At 37.6% G+C, this 20,055-nt stretch overlaps 1 long non-coding RNA gene across 1 annotated transcript; it reads left to right on the top strand.

The window, feature by feature from the left end:
- Positions 1-39: 39 nt before the first annotated feature.
- LOC149790404 (uncharacterized) lies at positions 40-19,941 on the top strand. Its single transcript, XR_016423833.1, has 3 exons — positions 40-296; positions 5,955-6,112; positions 16,149-19,941. It is a non-coding gene; the product is annotated as an uncharacterized LOC149790404 (long non-coding RNA).
- The last annotated feature ends 114 nt before the right edge of the window (positions 19,942-20,055 follow it).

The raw sequence follows: 20,055 nt of genomic DNA on the forward strand, positions 1-20,055 counted from the left end.
GCCGCTAGGGCGCGCAGGTCAGTAGGGTTAACACGAGGACGCACACTACTATTTTATTACTATTAGTACTGAGTTAGTAGTGTTAATAAACAAATATACAACGACTACTACTATCGAGTGACCATATTATTTTTGCAGTAAATGTACATGAGTTTAAGAAAACGATGACAATTAGCAAAAAATGAAATAAAATTGGTATAAATAACGGAAATATACAGGTATATGTTAGTGATGAGCTGTATTACCGGTATACCGGTTCAGGGCCGTTGGCGTAGGGAGCTATCAAGGGCCGTGGGGTAAGTAACACCGGGGTCTCTCCTAGTTCTTGTTCAAACAAAATCTTTCTTTTTTTCAAATTAAAAAGTGCCGTTGGGCCCGGGACCCCTTATATCCCCTGTTGCCCCCTCCCCCTCTTGTCGGTCCTGTACCGGTTTACTGTGATGTTTGCTTTTCCTCCGGTGGTACGTACCATGGTACTTTATCACTGTATTGGCACTTAGTAGTTTCAATCGGTAAGGAATGCACGGAAAGTCAAGAGTAATCTTGTTAGGAATATAATAATTTTAACATGTTTTCATTTTCATGACAAAATCATTTAAAACAGTATTATTAGTTATATACAAACAAAAAAATAAAAAAAAAATAAAACAACAACAACAACAAAAACAGTTGTCACAAATAAAGTTTGAATATTACAAAACATAATTATATCAATGATCCTTTCATCACAGATACAAGTACCAACGTTGTGGTAACATTTTTTATTGTGAAAGATACGCAGTTCCTATAAATAAAAAAAACTCTTATGTCAGCACAACGTCATTCACATGGTGTCACAATAGTACTAGTGTGAAATAAATCATCCGCCTTTTTTTAAAACATTTTTTTTTAGTTTCAGATGACAACTTACACAACCATTAATATGCACATAGCAAATTTATCATCTATAAGTTATTAACCATTTAATGTTCGATGTGATAATGCGATTTTCTTTTGAGCTGAGGATTATTATTTTCTTTTATCTCAAGATAATCTTCTTTTTTTAAATTTCATATAACGAGTATAAGATGGTGCTATTTTGCTATAAATCAGATCAAGAAAGTTTTACAGCTGTTGAGAAAAAGACATTTTCAAAAATAAAGTGTGACGCACCTGACCCAGCAAATGAAATTATTGGTCCCTAATATAATTGCGATGTACCATGGTAACTATTGCGTTATGTTGAGATATACCACAGTACAAAAGTTGTCGTGGTACCCAGTTCTAATATACATAAAGGCCTAATCAATAGGGTATTTCTAATCCTTCGTCCCTCAAAATCCAGCTATGGGTGGGGTGGGGAATGAAAATGTTTAAGCATGGAATTTTGATTATGTAAGCTATATATGTTAAATCTATAATGTAGGGAAAATTCCGTACGTGTGGTCAGTCTAATGCTACTAATATTAATGCTGATAGTACCTGAAGAACATTTGTTTAAAAAAATAATGTATCTCACAAAAATAAGTAAAATAAATTACGATGCATTTGTTCCTATTTTGTGCAAAATTTAATTTAATTTAAAAAATAACAAATGAGTTCTTAGAGGCTATTAAATACTCTAAAGTTTAAAGGTCAGACCTCACAAAGCTTCTATCTAAAGAAGCTAGGTACAAATTTCAGTGAGAGATTTGTAACTTTCGCAAATATCTTTCGGTTGATGCCACTAAAACACTTGTGTGTTCATTAGTACTTTCAAGACTGGACTATTGTAACTCAATTCTGTCTGGTTCATCTCAATATCTACTCCAGAAACTTCAAAAAGTTCAAAACACAGCAGCTCAGATCATACTTAGAGTACCACGATCAGAGCACACCTCCCCGCTGCTCTGTACCCTATACTGGCTATCCATTCGATCCAGAATCAAACACAAAATTTGTTCTCTGTGCTACATTTCACTGTCGAACTCTAGTCCAACATACCTATCTGACCTCACTCATGTGTACACACCAGCAAGATACTTACACTCCTCTTCTGACAATCGTATACTCATTATTCCCACTATGAAAACAAAGTCATATGGACAGCATTCTTTTGCATACCAGGGCCCAGCAACATGGAATGAATTGCCCACTGAACTTAGACACAAAGACACAGTGATCACATTCAAGAGGGCTCTCAAAACTCACTTATTTCGACAGCAAGAACAAACTTAAAGACCTAATAATGTTTCCTACCTGAAATATTCTCAGCATGGTTTTTTTTAAAAAAAATTTTAAATAAATGTTTTTCTAATTTTATGTTGTTTGTTTTTGTAATAATATTATTATGTTTCTTATCTTATAGGTGTTGTCTAAAGTTGTAAAGCGCTTAGAGCTTCTAAAGATTAGGCGCTATACAAAGTCCTCATTATTATTATTGTTATAACAGTATTTTAGATCTACTGAAAGACAAGCTTTATAAAATGTTGAGTATCTCAGAAAATTAGACTAAATCGATTAAAATTTTTCATTTCTGCAGCATCAAAAAAAAAAAGGTCTTGTAGTAGAAGTCCTAGTGATTTTGTTAAGTGTGAATTTTACTACTGGAATCGGTTCACAATTAATACTTCCAGTTCAGTACCCACGAATGTAGTTCTAGTCTATTTTTAAAACATTTTTTCCTCTCTCATTTTGGTGGTGATAGAAGAGTTTTATTTATGCATTTTTGGTAGGGATTTAAAGGTAACTTTTTATTCTTGATAATATGAACTCAGGGTGTTGTTGTCTGTGTGTATTTCGGCGACAGTGCACAGTGAGTAATAAGGCCTTGGTGATGATCCGGAAGTGAAATCTGTGTTCTGTTTACATGCTGCTATGTTGACAGTCCAACATCTCAAAAAAGAGCAGGTCAACCTTTGACGAGAACTTCACCGTGAAGTCATCTTTGAAGGTATTTTAGATTAACATATGATTTGTATTGATTGTCACACAGTGGAAAGGTCAGTACTGAAAAACAAATGTAGAGAACATATAGTAAAATTAATTGTGTTCTATGTCCTACTACTAATACTGCTTCGGTGGCATTGGCCTAAGTGATGAAAACACCCGCCTCAGATGCGGAAGGTCGTGCGACTTACATAAATGGTACAACCAACTTCCTCTCCTTATGGTCAGCATTAAGAGGTTAGTGGTATAACGGTACCAATTGTTTTTCAATATACCTCAATGCTAATGTTTTGTGAAATAAATATACTTTCTATCCCACCTCAGCATGCATGTCACACACTGTCATAGAGAACAATGTTAGATAGTCAATTTGACAGGGACAAAGCCAGGTATTCTATTGCATTTAAGAGAGATAACTCTACTGGAACTAGACAAGGGTAAGAGTTATCTAGTCACAACAGGCATAGTTTCAACCATGTGTACCACATTACAAAAAAAATCATAAAAATACAAAATAGTATCTAGATCGGAATTAACATAATCTCACATGTTACCAAGAGGCTTAACCTTTTTTTAAGCCTAATAGAAAGTACAGCTCTTACATAATACACCAATCACAGCTAGTGTTATCCTTATTTTCTGAATGCAATCTTTTGACACCTTAAACCTTGCCCACCTGGACTTGCGCAATACCTAGTGTTAGGACTGGTGACAAGATAATGTGATAAGGTGGGACATGATGCTACACATCTGCTGCCAGATGCCCAAATGCTAGACATCACTATAAACTGTAACACTGCAGACATCGTAGCGATATGACTGGAAAATTGTTAAAGCTATGTTGAAAATCCAAATCTCTCTCTCACACACACACACAGAGTTCAGAAATGATATTTGCTGTTTAATATCCAGATTGGGCAGTTTTTCCGAACCTTTTTTGGGGGCAAGACCCTACAAATATTATGTTTGAGTCTTATGACCCTGTTTCCACATTTTCACAAGTTTTCCCTCCTTCCAAAAGTTCTGGTGACCACCAGGGACCGTAAAGAACTTCCGTACGATCATGTATTGGGTCGTGAACTAGGGATTGGCAACCCCATTGATAGGGTATACGTTTCTTGGGAGTGAAATAAGGAAGGAAAGATATGTTACAAGTTTTATGCAAACACAAGGGACAAAAAATAAGGAAGGAAACATAGGGTCCAAGTTGCATGTAAATTCTAAGGGATGGAAAAAAGGAAGGAAATATAGGGTCCAATATTCATGTGAACCGAAAGAGATGGAAAAATTGTGCATTGTAGGATGGGGTATAATATTCAGTGATGTGAGAAGGAACAAATTACTATAAAATAACATATTTCTGTGTCAACTGTGCTTGTTCACAATTAAGATAACAGCAGTAAAGTTATGGTAACTCAGACATCAATTACTTGAAAGCTTGGCATCTTTCGCATGACCCATTTAGTTCTGATGTTAGTCCGATAAATCAGCCCTTCAAATCTATGTTGATACTGATGTCCAAAATGTGGGTCTGATGTTGCCTGTTAATTACACTGTGTAATTTTGCTGCACCCAAGCCTTTCTGGAACATACCTGCATGCTTTTTATAAACTTACCGGTATTTGGTACCAGCCATATCTGGCGCGAAATTCAAAATGGCCACAGGACAGAAGGTTGTGCTATTCCAACAGGATTTACAAGTCGACAAACATAGGATTTGCTCCGAAAATATAATGCAGATGTCACCAAAAGAACCCTTCAGCCAACGGTCGCCCCGAAGCCATAAGAAATATCAGTAAGTGTCTAAGAGGTACACCGATGTGTGCTCACAAGATTGGCTAGTAGTGAGTGGGGATACTTCAGAGTCTATGGGACTTCTTTGTCAAATTTCATCGCTGTACTATAGGGTCTATGGGACTTTAGCATGAGGGGGATACTCTGAGGGTCAATGGGAATTTAACATGGGGAATGTATAGCGACACTGGATTAGGACTGTCTAGGGTCAATAGGAATTGAACAGAGGGTGACGTCACTGTACTGGACACTGGCAACAATGTTGCAAAAGGCTGACCTCAATTGGGTGGAACAGTGTGGCAAAGGGTTAACCTGAATATGTGTTACTCTAGGGACAAATATGGACATAGACATAGAGACGTAGTTAGAGACAGGGTTAGAGACATAGACAAACAGATTTATCTACATAAATCTATCAAACAAACAACTATACAACCGACTAAACAAAATTTTAGTCATGGGAGAATAGGCATATTTTCAAGACAGGTGAGTGGCCCTGAAAAGGACCTTTGGGTTCTTCTATTTTATCTCTTCTCTTCTTCTCCTCCACCAACTTCTCATCTTCTCCATTATATTTGTCTTCTTCTTTTTTCTTCCATTTTCCTGCTTCTTCTCATCCTTCTTTTTTCTTCTTTTCATTTTCTTCTTCTTTTTCAATCTTATCATTAAAACTTCTAATTTGCAAAATTTTCCTCTAATTACTCATTTTCTTCTTTTTCAGTATGATTATAAAGTATGATTATAAAGTTTCCGCTTTCTGCGGTGGTTATCATGACTAGGGTTAGTCACTTTATAGATCTACATGTAGTTGGGATCTTATGACCTATATCTAGTTAATGTGCCACATTGTGCAGTGGGGCCTGGTGGTCTTGGGTTTTTGACCACCTTATAGTTTTGAATGGGGTCCTTAATGATTAGCTAATTTGGTATTTTTCCAATCGTTGACACATTGTGCGGCTGGGCCTGATGCCTAGAGTATTTAGTCACCTTGTATATGCTGTTCTGATGGACAGTTTGATGAATTGTAGTCAATTTATACTTCTTTCCATACTTCATCTTAGTGGTAGCGTAGAGAATAGTAAAATTATTATAGAAGGTGTTAGTACTTTTCGTGGTGTTGAATTATGTTTGTGGTAACCTGTCTCTGTTGACATTGCTATTGTCCTAGACTAATGGCTTGGAATTGGTTGCGTACATTAGGGTGGTTTTATTGCATTGCTCAATTTATAAAACTAAAATCCTGTATGTTTCAGGTTTCCAGTGGGGTCATGGTTCAGACATATAAAGACAGCAGGAACTAGTCCAAGTAGTGTTGGGTCTAAGTATGCCAACCGGCGTAACAAGCCGTATGCGACCTCATGATAGCTCGCACCTTTCCGAAGTAGGACTGTTCCATCTGAGATTTCCCAAGGTCTGTTCATCATGATAGTTCATTCCTAGTATTAATTGCATTGCATGGAAATTTTGTAATAGTTGCATTGCTTGTGATAGCCTTTAAAGGGCATTAGATGGTTGTAATGGGTAATGTTAGAGCTAATGGAGTCTTCTAGCAACTAGGAAGGCTATTATACATGGAGGACGAAAAAGCTACAGTTAAATTTTTTCCATTTACTTATGGCCTTGAGGAAATACAACATGTTATTGAAATTCAAGTTGAGGTTGGGATTGGTCTGTTCCAAAAAATTCGGATATATTGATGGAGAGCCTATGGACCTTTGTAGGGTTGTAAATGTTTCTCGATGTGTCTGGTATGGCGCAATTGACAAACGCTACACTTTATATACCTCAAACAAGGATGTGAAGGAAAACATCCCCTCTCACCAACTATCACCAGCTACCCATATCACATGCCGAACAATCCATAGTGATGAGTGCTATCCTAAAAAAAATTATACAAAAAAAACACTAATACTAACAAAACCCACTATACATTCTATCAATACATATTGGAGAAGGAAATTTTGTATTCACAAAACACACCATCACCTACAATCATATCAGCAAAGAAGTTAGTGTTTATAGTTGTGAAAGTGTTTATAGTTACACTATTTCACTTTCATACAAAACAATCAGGAGAGTAGAAACAATGGTCTTCTTAAGGGAAAGACACACACAGACACACATACGCACACGCACACAAACAAAGATACACACTTTCACAAATTTTCTTTAGTACAGGGACGGGTTTTTCTTGTAGGAAAAATACACACACACACATACGTTCAAGCACAAACACAAACAAAAATACACACACAACTAGGCGCACGGACATAAACACAAACAAAATGTACACACACGTACACGCACGCAAACATACACACGTACGCACACACAAACACAGTTATTATTGGAAACTTGATAATTCTCTTTTCAAGAGATCTGGTTAGCCCTGAGAATGGCTGTGTTTTCAACTCCAAATGTACCTTTCAATGATGACGTGTCCCAGGTCTAGACCACCTCACACACACATATCCTACTTCAATCCTGCTCCCAATTTATGCACATGGTTGGGGGCGTAGATGGTTGATGAGTGGCCTCATCATCCCAGTTCTCACTCTGAGGGATAGTGAAGACTTCCCTCCATCTCCTATTCCACACCAGTGGATCCTGAGGTCGTTGAGGCTCCCACTCTTGCCACTGCCTATATAATTCCTCATTCCAGTTTTCTGTCTGGCAGACAGCGGGTGTCGGTACTGGTTGTGGCTGACGCTGTGGTGGTGATGGTGTCCTCACTTTAGGTTTGACCTCACATGTTTGTTTAAGAATGAGGTGAGGTAATATAGGCCTTTTCTTTTCCTCCTTTTCTTTCCTTTTTATCTCCCCCCCCCCTTTCATTTTTGCACTTTCTGCAATGGCCTCCATGGATAGCTTATCCAGGAGACAACGGGCATACTCCAGGTGCATTTGTAGTTCCAACAGGTTTGAAATTCTGCTCATTTTTGATGTTGACTAGTCAGTGATGGGTAGCCAGACGGTCTCTTGTTGGATTTAATTCGCATATCGTGGGCTACAGGAGTGTGACACATCCCCAACGCATTGGTGCACTCATAGAGTGCTGTTGATTTAGCCAACAAGTCATAGGACAGTAAGTGTCATTCGACCTGTATGAAAGGCTATCATGAGTTGGAATCGGCACAACACATACTCAATGTAAATAAATGTCTGTATCCACAGGATAAGACATCTCGCTGGATTGGGCACTGTTCTTATGATGTCACACAGGTTCCGTGCACTACGCGCTCTTCGGGGTATATGAGTGATAGACGAGTCAGAATTGGCTCATACACTCGTCTTTGAATGTCCGAGTAGGCAGGAAGGGGAGCTACCCGGAAGGAGACACCAAACCTCAGCCGGAATGCAGCTGAAACGCCAAAAATAAAACTGTCAAATTCAACCCAGTTGTCTATATTGTGGGTAAATCCTACTACCAGTTTTGTGTAAGCCACAATTGTAATTAGTCATGCTAATTAGTTAGAAACTTTCCTATCATAAAATTTGTATAATTGGTGTACAAGTGTACTTCCAAATTGCATTTCTAAAAGGGATCAGTGCGACCCTTCTAATTTGTATGTCAAGTTAGGTAATTGTTAGTTTTAAATTTGAACAGTGTTCAAAGGGTCATGGTGGTTGTAGAAGTTTTATCAAGTGAAGGTTTCATGCCAAATTGAAACCTCTTAATATAAGGCAGTTGGTTTAGCCCAGAAAAGGATTTGGTTTACCCCTCAAAAGGTGGTTGTATCAGCTGATAAATGCATTCTGGAGCTTGGAATCTCTTCTTTGGTTTCTCCTTGTATTCTTGATGGGCTACAATGTCTCCCACCACCAATCTGTCCCAATGGTAATGCATTTCTGTTGGAGTAATCTGTATGTCATGGATCTTGTACAGCTCGTTGACCATTAGGGATAAGACTTCGTTTGCTGTTGTCATCAAAGTTTTTTTAATACTTCAGTGTATTCTTTTTAAAAATCGTTTGGTTTGCTACCTTCGTTATAATCATTATAATAGACATGGTATCACTGCAAGATGATTCTCAATGTTTCAATGTGCTTTGATGTTGTCTCATTGTTTTCGAGCCGATGTGTTATACCCCATAGTTCAGTTTGTTCAAAGATGTAAATGGTTATATCTGCCCGTTGTTTTGCATCTACATTTTTTGTGTTTTGACCTCTCCTAGTTCTGATTTGATCCTCTTTATCACAATATTGCATTAATCTTTGTTTCATTGATGTGATTAATGGTCTTGTTGTGGTGGTAGCTGTCACTATCAGTGACTTTTCTGTACTTGGAGTAATTGATGTCTTTGTAGTATTGCTCATTGTCTCAGTTGATTTTGTTTTTGATGTTGTTTCTTTATCTACATCCTTGTATATAATAATAATGATGATGATGATGATGATGATGATGATAATAATAATGAGGACTTTGTATAGTACCTAATCCTTAGAAGCTCTAAGCACTTTACAAAATTAGACAACACCTATAAGATAAAAAAACATAATGATATGATTACAAACACAAACATCATGAAATTAGAAAACATGCAAAGCATATTGAGAATATTTGAGGTAGGAAACATTATTAGTCCTTTAAGTTTGTTCTTCCAGTAGAATTAAGTGAGTTTTGAGAGCACTCTTGAATGTGATCACTGTGTCTTTCTGTCTAAGTTCAGTGGGAAATTCATTCCACGTTTCTGGGCCCTGGTATGCAAAGAACGCTGTCCATATGACTTTGTTTTCATAGTGGGAATAATGAGTATACAATTGTCAGAAGAGCGTAAGTATCTTGCTAGTGTGTACACATGGATGAGGTCGGATAGGTATGTTGAACTAGAGTCCAAAAGTGAAACGTAGCACAGAGAACAAATTTTGTGTTTGATTCTGGATCGAATGGATAACCAGTGTTGGGTACAGAGCGGTGGGGAGGTGTGCTCTGATTGTGGTACTCTAAGTATGATCCAAGCAGCTGTGTTTTGAACTTTTTGAAGTTTCTGGAGCAGATATTGAGATGAACCAGACAGAATTGATTTACAATAGTCCAATCTTGAAAGTACTAATGAACACACAAGTGTTCTAGTGGCATCATCTGAAAGATATCTGTGAAATGAGCTGATGCGTGTCAGCTCAAGATATGCAGCCTTGCATATGTTCACGACATGTTGGTGCAATGCGAGAGTACTGTCCAGAGCAACACCTAGGTTTCATACTGATTGTGTGAATTTAATGTTGGTGTTGCTGATATTTATTGTTAGAGGTAAAGTATGTGAATGACAAAGTCTTTGTGTTTTAATCAGAATGGCCTCAGTTTTATCATCATCATTTGCAGATTGTTACATGACATCTATTAATTTCACATCAGAAATGCACCTCTCTACACCTTGGATGGTACATCAGCTTCAGTTGGGTGGCTAGATTTGTATATTTGGGTGTCATCAGCGTACAATTGGCGAGACATTGGATGATGATCTGTGACACTTGAGAGCGACTGAGTGTATAGAATGAAGAGAACAGGTCCAAGACCAGACCCCTGTCGAGCACCACAACATAGATCAACTGGGCTGGAGTGTATTCCATTTGCGGCCACAATTTGTACCCTGTTGATCAAGTAGGACTTGAACCAGTGTAAGGCTGTATCATGAATGCCAAATACCTGCTGAAGACGGTGAAGTAGTACATAATGGTCTATTGTGTCAAATGTATATGTAGATATTGCTGCTGTTGTTCTTGTTTTTGTAGCGAGACGTCCAGGAGCCTGTTGTTATTGTTGTTCGCACTGGTGATGTTTTCGTGATCGTGTGTTGATGAGGTATGTTTGACTCGCAGTTTTTGCCTGTCACTGTTGATGTCTCCTTATGTTGTACCAATGCCATGGTTTTTTTTGTTGTTGTTGTTTTAGGAACTTTTTTCCAGCTGTTATTTATTTTCTTGTTATTATTTTTTTCTTACCATACTTTAGGGTTCCCTTGTTAGCATCAATCCCCTTTTATTCTTGTTGTGGTAGTTTGTTAAGTATTGTTTCATTACTCCTTGTGGATATCTTTGGAGTAATGTTCTGGCTTAGTTGAAAATTATGTATGTATAGCAGCGACAGTAGCTGCTGATATTTGTAAGGTGTGATCTTCCACTTTACTAGGGTGAACTGGCAGTCAATTTGTCTGTGATGATTATCTAGAAGAAGGCTGCAGAGTTAATGACGAGGCACGTTTTGTCAATTGTGTGCTTGAACTTGTGGCTTGCTCATTTTGTCATGCCTCACGTGACCTTATTAATGTCTCTTTTATTTTGAAGCCCATGTCTCAAATTATATGTCTGCGTCATCTTCTCAAATTAGATGGAACGTTGTCCGTTTAGCGTTGGCATGAAGGCTCCATCCTCTTGTGATTTGTTGATCAAGACCTATTCTTGCATTCAGTGCCTGTTGAGGGATTACACTTTCCATTTCTAACTAAACTGATCTGCTAGTCGAGAATATAGCCAGTCTGACGAATGCTTCACTTTACATCCCTGAAGCACAGACGTGAAGGAAAATATTCCCTTACAAATAAACTAACAATACCCACACTACATCCAAAACATAGACCACGCGGACCTAAAAGAAACAGTTCACTTGTTACATACAAACACACTTAATAACAAAGTTACATTTTTAAAAAAACACATATACTATCTTACATGTCAGGGAAACGAAATGTTTATAGGACATATTTTTTTTCATACAGACAAACACTATCTTACTAGCCAGGGAAACTTAGTGTTTATAGGCACACGTCTATTTTTTTAACCTACCAACACACATATACAGACAAATTTTGGCAGTAGACTATTATATCTTCTCTAGATTTTTGGGGTTGCCCAGAAAGGGGCTGTTTATTTGAGGTTGTGACAATCTCTTATCGTCTAAAATTGTGTCTGGCTACAGGCTTTCTCACAGGAGAGAGCCTGCTTCTTCAGAAGGAGAATGAGAACTCTAGTGTTACATCTACAATCGACAAAGCCTATTTCTGACTCCTGCGGCTCTTGCTGTGGTAGCTTCTGAAGTCTGTACTTGGACCGGTCCATTCTTCTTGTTCCTTTTTTATTTCTTCTTTAAAGACATATTCTATCAGGTCTTGTGCCACTTTCAACATCCTAACGTTTTCAGTCCCTTCAGGCTTTGGTATCCTGTTTTGAATGACACAATGATAATGGTCATGGGCTTTGTTCAGCGTTGCTAGTGTTGAAGACATCTTCACAAGTTGACGCATTAACATGATGGTCAGACTTATTGTTGTTGGTTTGAATTAGGGGTGCATTGGCCTACAAGGACATGCGTGACCGGTTAATGCCCCCATGGGGGGGGGGGGCTGATTGATTTTTTCGAGGGTGTACGGAATAGTGCCACATCCCCCAAAGCTTTAATGCACACAAAAATAGTGCTGATTTTTTCCATTTTTGAGGCATAATTTCCCACGGGACAGGTGGTGAATGGGAATATACCCACACTTACTCACTCACACAGCATGTTTAAAATGTCTGGTTGTGGAAAGACAGGATGGGTGCTTACGGGCGGAAGGCGCTGTACATCCATATTCTTTTTGGCTCCCATGTTTCCCAAAACTGTTGTCGTTATGAATTTTTGAAACTATGATTGTGCTGTTTGTTGAGGTAGTGTTGATACAGTGGACCCACCATAGGTATTTTTATGGGAAGTTATTTGTAACGTTAATATTTCGGGGGACTTATTTTAATTCTAATAGTTTCTGATGTGTGTGTGTGGGGGGGCTGATGGCCATTTTTTTGCCACCTTATGAATCTTTTTATAGGTCCTATATCCTAAATAAGTAATTAAGGTGCCACATTGTGTAGCTGGTCCTGATGGCTGGGTTTTAAGACACCTTATAACATCTAAGGTTAGTGGGCCAGCTAATTTTGGGTCTTACTTTGTTTTCTACGTTAGGTATTCAAGTCGTTGCCACATTGTGTAGCTGGACCTGATGGCTGGGTTTTAAGACACCTTATAACATCAAAATTTAGTGGGCCAGTTTTTGTTTGCTTATGTATTAAATGATCCACTATATCTTGAAATATAGAAAGAAAGGGAATTGGAAGTTGTTATTATTGCTATATCTGTATTAAGAGAAATAGTCATGGGAGTAATTTGGTTGCCAACCACTTTGGGATTCCTGTACTTATGTTGTATTGCCCAACGGATCCTATTCATAATACCACCTTCCATGCCGCAGGTGGTGGTGGTAGTAAGTGAAAAGTCTAGCATCAGCCCGTGCATCAGTATTTACCACCTCTATGTAGGTTCTCAACCGTATGCCATCTCTGCACCCACCTCTCCCTGGCACGTCTTCATAGAAGGTGACTATTTGTATTCCTAGCAACCTGTATGATAGCGGCACTAATTACTTGATCCGGTTGTTTAAGAGGTTGGTTTGAGTTTGTATGCGCTTGGAAAGGCATGTGATGGTGGTAAGGGTAAAAAAGCAGGTAATAGGTTTTAAGGTTATATACCTTTGTCTATTTATTGTGATTCCTGTACTTGTGTTACATTGCTTGACGGATCACACTGGAGACGGCCTCGCTTTATGTGGCTAAAGCGCAGACATGATAGAAAACATGCCTATAGTTTATCTCATGGTGAGGGATAGAGAAAAATCAAAGAGCATGTATAGTGATTAAAAGTTTAAAACAAATCACAAACAATAATGTTGATAACATTTTTATTCAACCAATGAACAACAAACACATAATATAACATCAAGACATTTTTTTCAAAAACAAATTTTGACAAGCTTGACAACGTTGTGAAGTCAAGTTAGACTTCCACAGATGGAGGTCATTTGGCCATTGATGTACACTATGTTTCCTAGCTAAAGACATCAAGAGATATCCATAATGGTTACAAAACCATCTATCTATTTTTTCATCATTTCTAAAAGAGTCACGTTCAAAATAAGTCACTAAATGTTCTATGTGATATCCAAGACTGTGTTGATGAAGAAAATACACACAATATTGTCCACACACCATGGAATCTGTGCCTTGTAATTTCACATTATTGAATCATGTTGTCTGGGTATTTCTTCTCATAAAGTCGATGATATCGTCTTCCAAAAGCGGTAATCCATACGAATCAAAATACTCCATACAGGCATCATGGGGAAAGTAGAAGGCTACTCAGTGGGTTCTTGGGAGATGACTGTCGTCCGTGTTGATGACATAAGTTTGATGGTATTTAGGTTAGCGCACACGACAGGATTCCAAGAAGCGGTGTATGGACTGTTTTCAAAAGGAAATAAAGTTTCCAGGTATCAATTTTGTTTTGGTTTGTTATTTGTATCACGGGTGATGATAAGTTATCAATTCAATTCTGACATTTTCCTTGAAAATCTCCGTGAAGTAAACGTCTCTTCGCTTGTGCTCCATAGTCTGTGCCAAGAGAGCTTCGATGCGTCGGATCTCCAGAGTAGTCAATGGAGGGAAGGAAAGATCACGTAAGTCTTTATACCACTGATTCAACACGCCTTCTTCCAAAATGAGACCCCAGGCATCATCCAGATACACGTCCAGTTTTTCTTCTTGAATCATTATTAGGCATTGATCGTGTTGAATTTGACTGGGATGATCATTTTGACATCCATAGCAATGTTTCTTGGTTAATCCTGTAATTGTTCGTGTCAGGTGTTTATCTTGTTCTGGTCACCTGGACATTATCATGTTCTCTTCATCTTTGCCCTTGGGTTCTGCTTCCAAAAAATCCTCCCATTCCATTTCCAAAGATTCTCCACCATTCAAAGAGGGATAAGAGTCTTCCATAACTTCCAATAGTCAAGAATGACTTCTCTCAAACTGTTAACTTCTAAAATGTTGTTGAATTCGGCACACAAGATGATGTTCACACTCTCGGTTAGAAATTCTGCAAAGCGAAGTTCTACACGCAGTTGGCCTGATTTTATAGGAAGCAAATGTCCTTTGTCACTGCCTTGATCTATAGTGAAATCAAAGGCCTACAAAGCGTAGCCTCCTGCACAATTGTCATATGAAATGCCGTGGCTGGTGTTGGTCCATATCTGTCCTGTAATTTCGTACAGGGACAAGTACGATCTCAAGTAATTCTTTTGAACAAATTTAGGTTCGAAGGGTATCACTTTGATCTTAGACACTCCGTACTGCTTAAACGCGAAAGGATTGCAGTGACAGCTCCATTGAGGGCATCATTGCTGACGATACCAATGATTAAAAGTTTGAGTAACTGTCGTTGGAACAGGTGATCTTTGATCTTGGATTGGAGTCTAGCGGCAATGGTGAAGGTTTTCACTTCCACGCGTCGTATCGGATACTTGGCGGTCGTTTCCACTTTATGTAACACTTCCACGCGTCACAAGTAGAGTCTGATGGTTTTGTACATGCTGCCAATAGCCATCAAATCGAAAAAGGTACTGTTAAGATTCAGTTTCAAGCAGATATCCACTCCGGTCAGCAAATGCTATTCTTGCAACCAAATATCCAAATGCAAACGATCCATAAGTTCTAAACTATGTTCTTGCAAGATTTTCTTTCTACGGTCCTTAAAGCCCAGATTGTGTGGATCGTTACCTGCTATTAGGACTGTCGTTAAACTTGTCGTCACCTCCTGTGTCAGGTTTCCATACCATGCAAGCATCAGGATGAGTGTTTTTTTCTGTATGTCGGATTTTCGAGGTTTGCTATGTAAGGGTAAGTATCCTTGCTGCTGCTGACTAATTTATTATTGATCCTCTTTGCTGTTTCCACTCTGGAACTCCGCTGCTTGATAGAATTCTTCCTCAAAATGAGAAGACTTTTATGCCCATCGAGAATCCGTGTGCATGCCGCATTTAGATATAGCCCTTTCTTCGTACTGAGATGGCTTCAAATGTACTGCCCCAGGTCTCTGTCTTGTCCACTCTCCTCTTTAAATTTCACCACCATGCAATTGCCTAGCCACTGTTATCTCCATCCTCGTACATTTGTATCATATCCGCCACCACTTTCTACCTGCTTCATATATCGCAGAGAAGCTGATTAACTTGTGCACATTACTAAACTAGATGCTGTTAGATTGGGCAGATCTCTGGTAATGCTAATGAGTACCCAGAATCATTTCTAATTGAATGCTGAATTTAAAGCATGCACAAGTAATTGGTAATGAGACAGTTTATAATACAAGTATCTTGGTTTAATTAATTAGTTATTTTACATGACAGTTGGGAATACTCAGAAAACACATACACACTGCAAATTACATTAATTTTTGCCATTTGGCTAAAGAGAGGTAATTTCAGAGGAGTGAATGTTTGTATGTGTGCATCATTTTGTGTGTGACTGGACATTATGATTAAATAAGAAAAGAAACAAAAACAAGACTCCCTTGAAGGGACTGATGCTCTACTATGTGAAAAGAATTTCAAGAAATTAAAGATAAGACCATTTCTTCTTTTCAGATGCTGTATGTTTAAACCAGGGATAAAAAGATTTTCAAAGTGGCTCCATATTCGTTTAGAACAAAGAAGACGTCATTAGATGCGTTAGGTGAAAACCCCATATAATAATGAACATCCATTCAGAGGAGAGGTGACAACAAGGTTTTCATGACTGCCGTCAAGACAACCATATTGGACTTTTGACTGGCACCAATTCTTTTAGGATATCTATAATCACAAGACGTCTACTGGTGAAGACCCCACATTGATATATCCATCCATTGTAGCAATAACACTATTTCCAGAGATAGACACCGTTTTGGCCACATTGAGGTTAGTCATTTTCATTTAGGACCAAGCAGACATCATAAGAACTCTTCTGATGAAAACTCTCAGTGACTTCTTCTTTAAGTTGAGTAGCAAAAGGAAGATTTTGGCTATATGTAAGATTAACAAAACATCACATGTCTTTAGTGATGAGCAGTGAAAAGATCTTAAAACTGGCAATTATGTTAACAATATAATACCCAGATCAGTGCTGGTTTCATTTAAGACCAAGTAGACATCATAAGAAGTCTTTTTAGGTAAACCCCTTGTCAAAATGAATTTCCATTCAGGAGGAGTAGGGATAACATGATTTTAAAGACAGCCGTATTAGATGTCAGATCAGCATGATATTCAATATTTTAAAAAAATCACTGGATATCATAAAAATTCTTCTGGTGAAAAACTCATGTCAATATAACTTGTTGTTCAGACTAAGAAGAAAAGAAGATTTTTCAGATGGCTGTCATGATGACCATATTGAACTTCACATCAGCACTTATTTTATTTGCGACCAACTAGATATCGGAAAGTCGTTTAGGTAAAACCCCAAAGTTGATATGACCATCCATGTAGGAGTAGCAATGACAATAATTTTAAGCTGATCGATGTGGCGGACATATCTGACACCATATCGGCACTATTTTCAGTTAGGACTAGCTAAACATGATAAGAAGTCTTTTACTGAAAACTCCATTTGATACGTTGATCCATTCAAGAGGCAGTAACAATGAAGTTTTAAAACCTGCTACAATTGACATCAGATCGACACTATTTTCATTTAGGATCAACAAGCAATCATTAAAAGTCTTCGAGTGAAAACTCCACATTGATACAACCATATATTCAGAAGTAGTTGCAATAACAGGTTTCAAGATGGTTGCGTTATTGAAAATTAGACAGTCACAATTTTCAATGAGGACCAAGTAGATATCACCAGAAGTCTTTCAGTGAAAACCCCATGTTGGTACGGCCATTCATTCAGGAGTAGATTTGCATAATGAATGTGCAAGCAGCAGCATTTTCATCTAGGACCAGCTTGACAACTGGAATAATGTTTGTCTGAAATTTCATGTCAATCCTCCAAGTAGTTTATGAGACGTAGTGATAACAAATTTATGCTAATAGTTGGCCGGATGGACATCGGATGATGATTTTCATGATGGCTTCCGTGGCGGTCATATTTGATTTCATATCAGCAGTATTTTTAGTTAGAACCAACTAGACATCATAATTCGTCTTTTAGTGATACGACCACCATCCATTCACGAGGAGTAATGACAAAAAGAAATTTCATTAAGGGTCGCTGTGCAGACATATTTGATGTACAACCAGCAGCATATTCATTTAGAACCAAGACAGACCATTAGATAAAAGTGTGTAAAGTTTCATGGCTATCCTACAAGTAGTTTAGGAGGAGCAGCAAACTCATGCTAACGGGCAGATACACGACAGACTTCAGACCATCCCATCATCTCCTCTTGTCTATTACAAGTAGAATATTTAAGTACAAGGACAAATAATGAATGGGGAAGCAATTTTTGATAAACAGACATAGGATAATGGCAGACTTGTTTATACGGCAACTTATTTTGCGACTGTGCACTATATCAAGAAAAATATATTCCGTAGATTTATAAATTCTTGTCTTTTCCCCAATACAAACTTTTTAATTACCTTGACTTAACTCATAACCAGGAAGAGAGTGGGGCTGAATGGAGATAAAAGGGTAAGCATATAAAATCCAATTCAGCATCCCCCCATTTCATCCAATTAGTTCAATCAAAACTGAACCTCTTGTTTTGATGTAGAAACTGAAAACAGGCTATCCAGACAGTTGCTATGAAAGCCATGCATATGTTACAGGAACTACCCCACAAGTTTGATAAAGCATGTCCAAAATCATGCTCCTGCCAGGTTTAAAACTGGCTCAGTCATTGATATACCTTAAAGACCTGCAGCTCAATTTCAGAAACTTCAGTTCCAAACCGAATGGTGGTTAATTACTTCTTGCTAGATCCCCCAATCCAATGCGGTAAATGCGGCAGCTATCACCTTTCCTGGCCAGGCATTACTCCGATTCAAACAACATTATGTCCAATAAATGTAATTGTCATCTCTCCAAATTATTTCTCAAGTTCAGCCAAGCATCTGAATATTCTTGTTAACACTTCAGTGCCAATTGTTTTGACTTTTTAAGGCATATTTTCCTCGTCACCTTCAATGACATTTCTAGATGATGATATAATGTAAGAATAAGTATTTGTTGCATAGGCTTGTTGCATAAACACCGCAAGTAGGTAAATGCATCAGAGATAGATTCTGTCCAGTTACCAGTAGTACAATTTCATGCCCAACTCAAGTGAGTCATTATAAAAACTCTGGATCAAGCCCTAACAAGTCCAATATCTGGATTCAACTCCATTGATCATATTTTAATATTTGTGTCTATTTTTCCAGAAGGTTGTAATTTAAGGGTCATTTCTATAAATGGTAAAATCATATGAATTGGCAAGTATTGCATATATTAAGAAACTTGATTAACTCCAATTTTTGTTAAAAATATGTTAATGAATGTCCCATTTATAGGTTTATCTTGTAATTAATGAATTAGCTGTTTCAAAAACTTTTTTAAAATGTGCAAAAAATGAAACAGGGTACTTCAAGAATTTAAAAGCTTTAACCAAACAAATAGAAACATAAAACAAATCGTTATTTTCCACACACTCCAAAATTCGTACACTTTGCATTTGTTTGCTTACACATAATGCATCTTTAACAATGTCACTATACTAGTTGCATCCTTGGGCAAGAGTTCTTTTTGTCAGCACCATAGTGGGCTATGATATATTTTCAATGCAGTGGTATATTTGAGGAGTCCTATGACCATTTATTTAGTTTTATCTCATGTTCTAACAGTGAAAATGCAATTGTTGTATAAAAAGGTTTTCATCACAACTTTATTTTCTTCATACCAGTATTTTAACAGCAATCAAATAAAAAACAAAAACATTATTTTCGAGAAAATAACATATCAAACATTTAAAAAAAAACATCTATGAAAGGTTTTCAGTTTTAATTTGTTGTGGCAAAAGTTAAAAAAGTACAACTGACAAAATAAATAAAAGTTGAGCAGATTTTCTTAAAGCCTAACCATGTACATGCTGTCATTTATGTGAAAATTGTGTGCCCATATTCATTTGGTTTTCCAGTGACATTACCTTATTGATATTCCCACACTTCATTTATTATCTTTACACTCTTCAAAGTCATACAATTAGACTGGTGCATGCTGCACATCATCAACTCAGGGTCATTCTATTCATCATCATCTCCATCTACATCATCATCTTCATCTGCATCAGTGGTTCCCAAACATTTTTAGGCACCTTTTTCCTGGTTAATTTAAGCGCCCCATACCTTTCCTTGTATAAAGCATTATTCGGCATTAGATCCCCCATCGGCAATCCCACCGTACCCTGACAACTTTTTAAACCAATGATCTACAATTACAGAATCCCTCAGAGTTGAGTGTATGCATGGAATGGCACATCCTTGACTTGCCATGGTTTGTGACCTTAACACAAAATTTAACGCTATAATA

Source organism: Sinohyriopsis cumingii, chromosome 10 (genome assembly GCF_028554795.1).
Source record: "Sinohyriopsis cumingii isolate HCF-2022 chromosome 10, ASM2855479v2, whole genome shotgun sequence".
NCBI lineage: Eukaryota > Metazoa > Mollusca > Bivalvia > Unionida > Unionidae > Sinohyriopsis > Sinohyriopsis cumingii.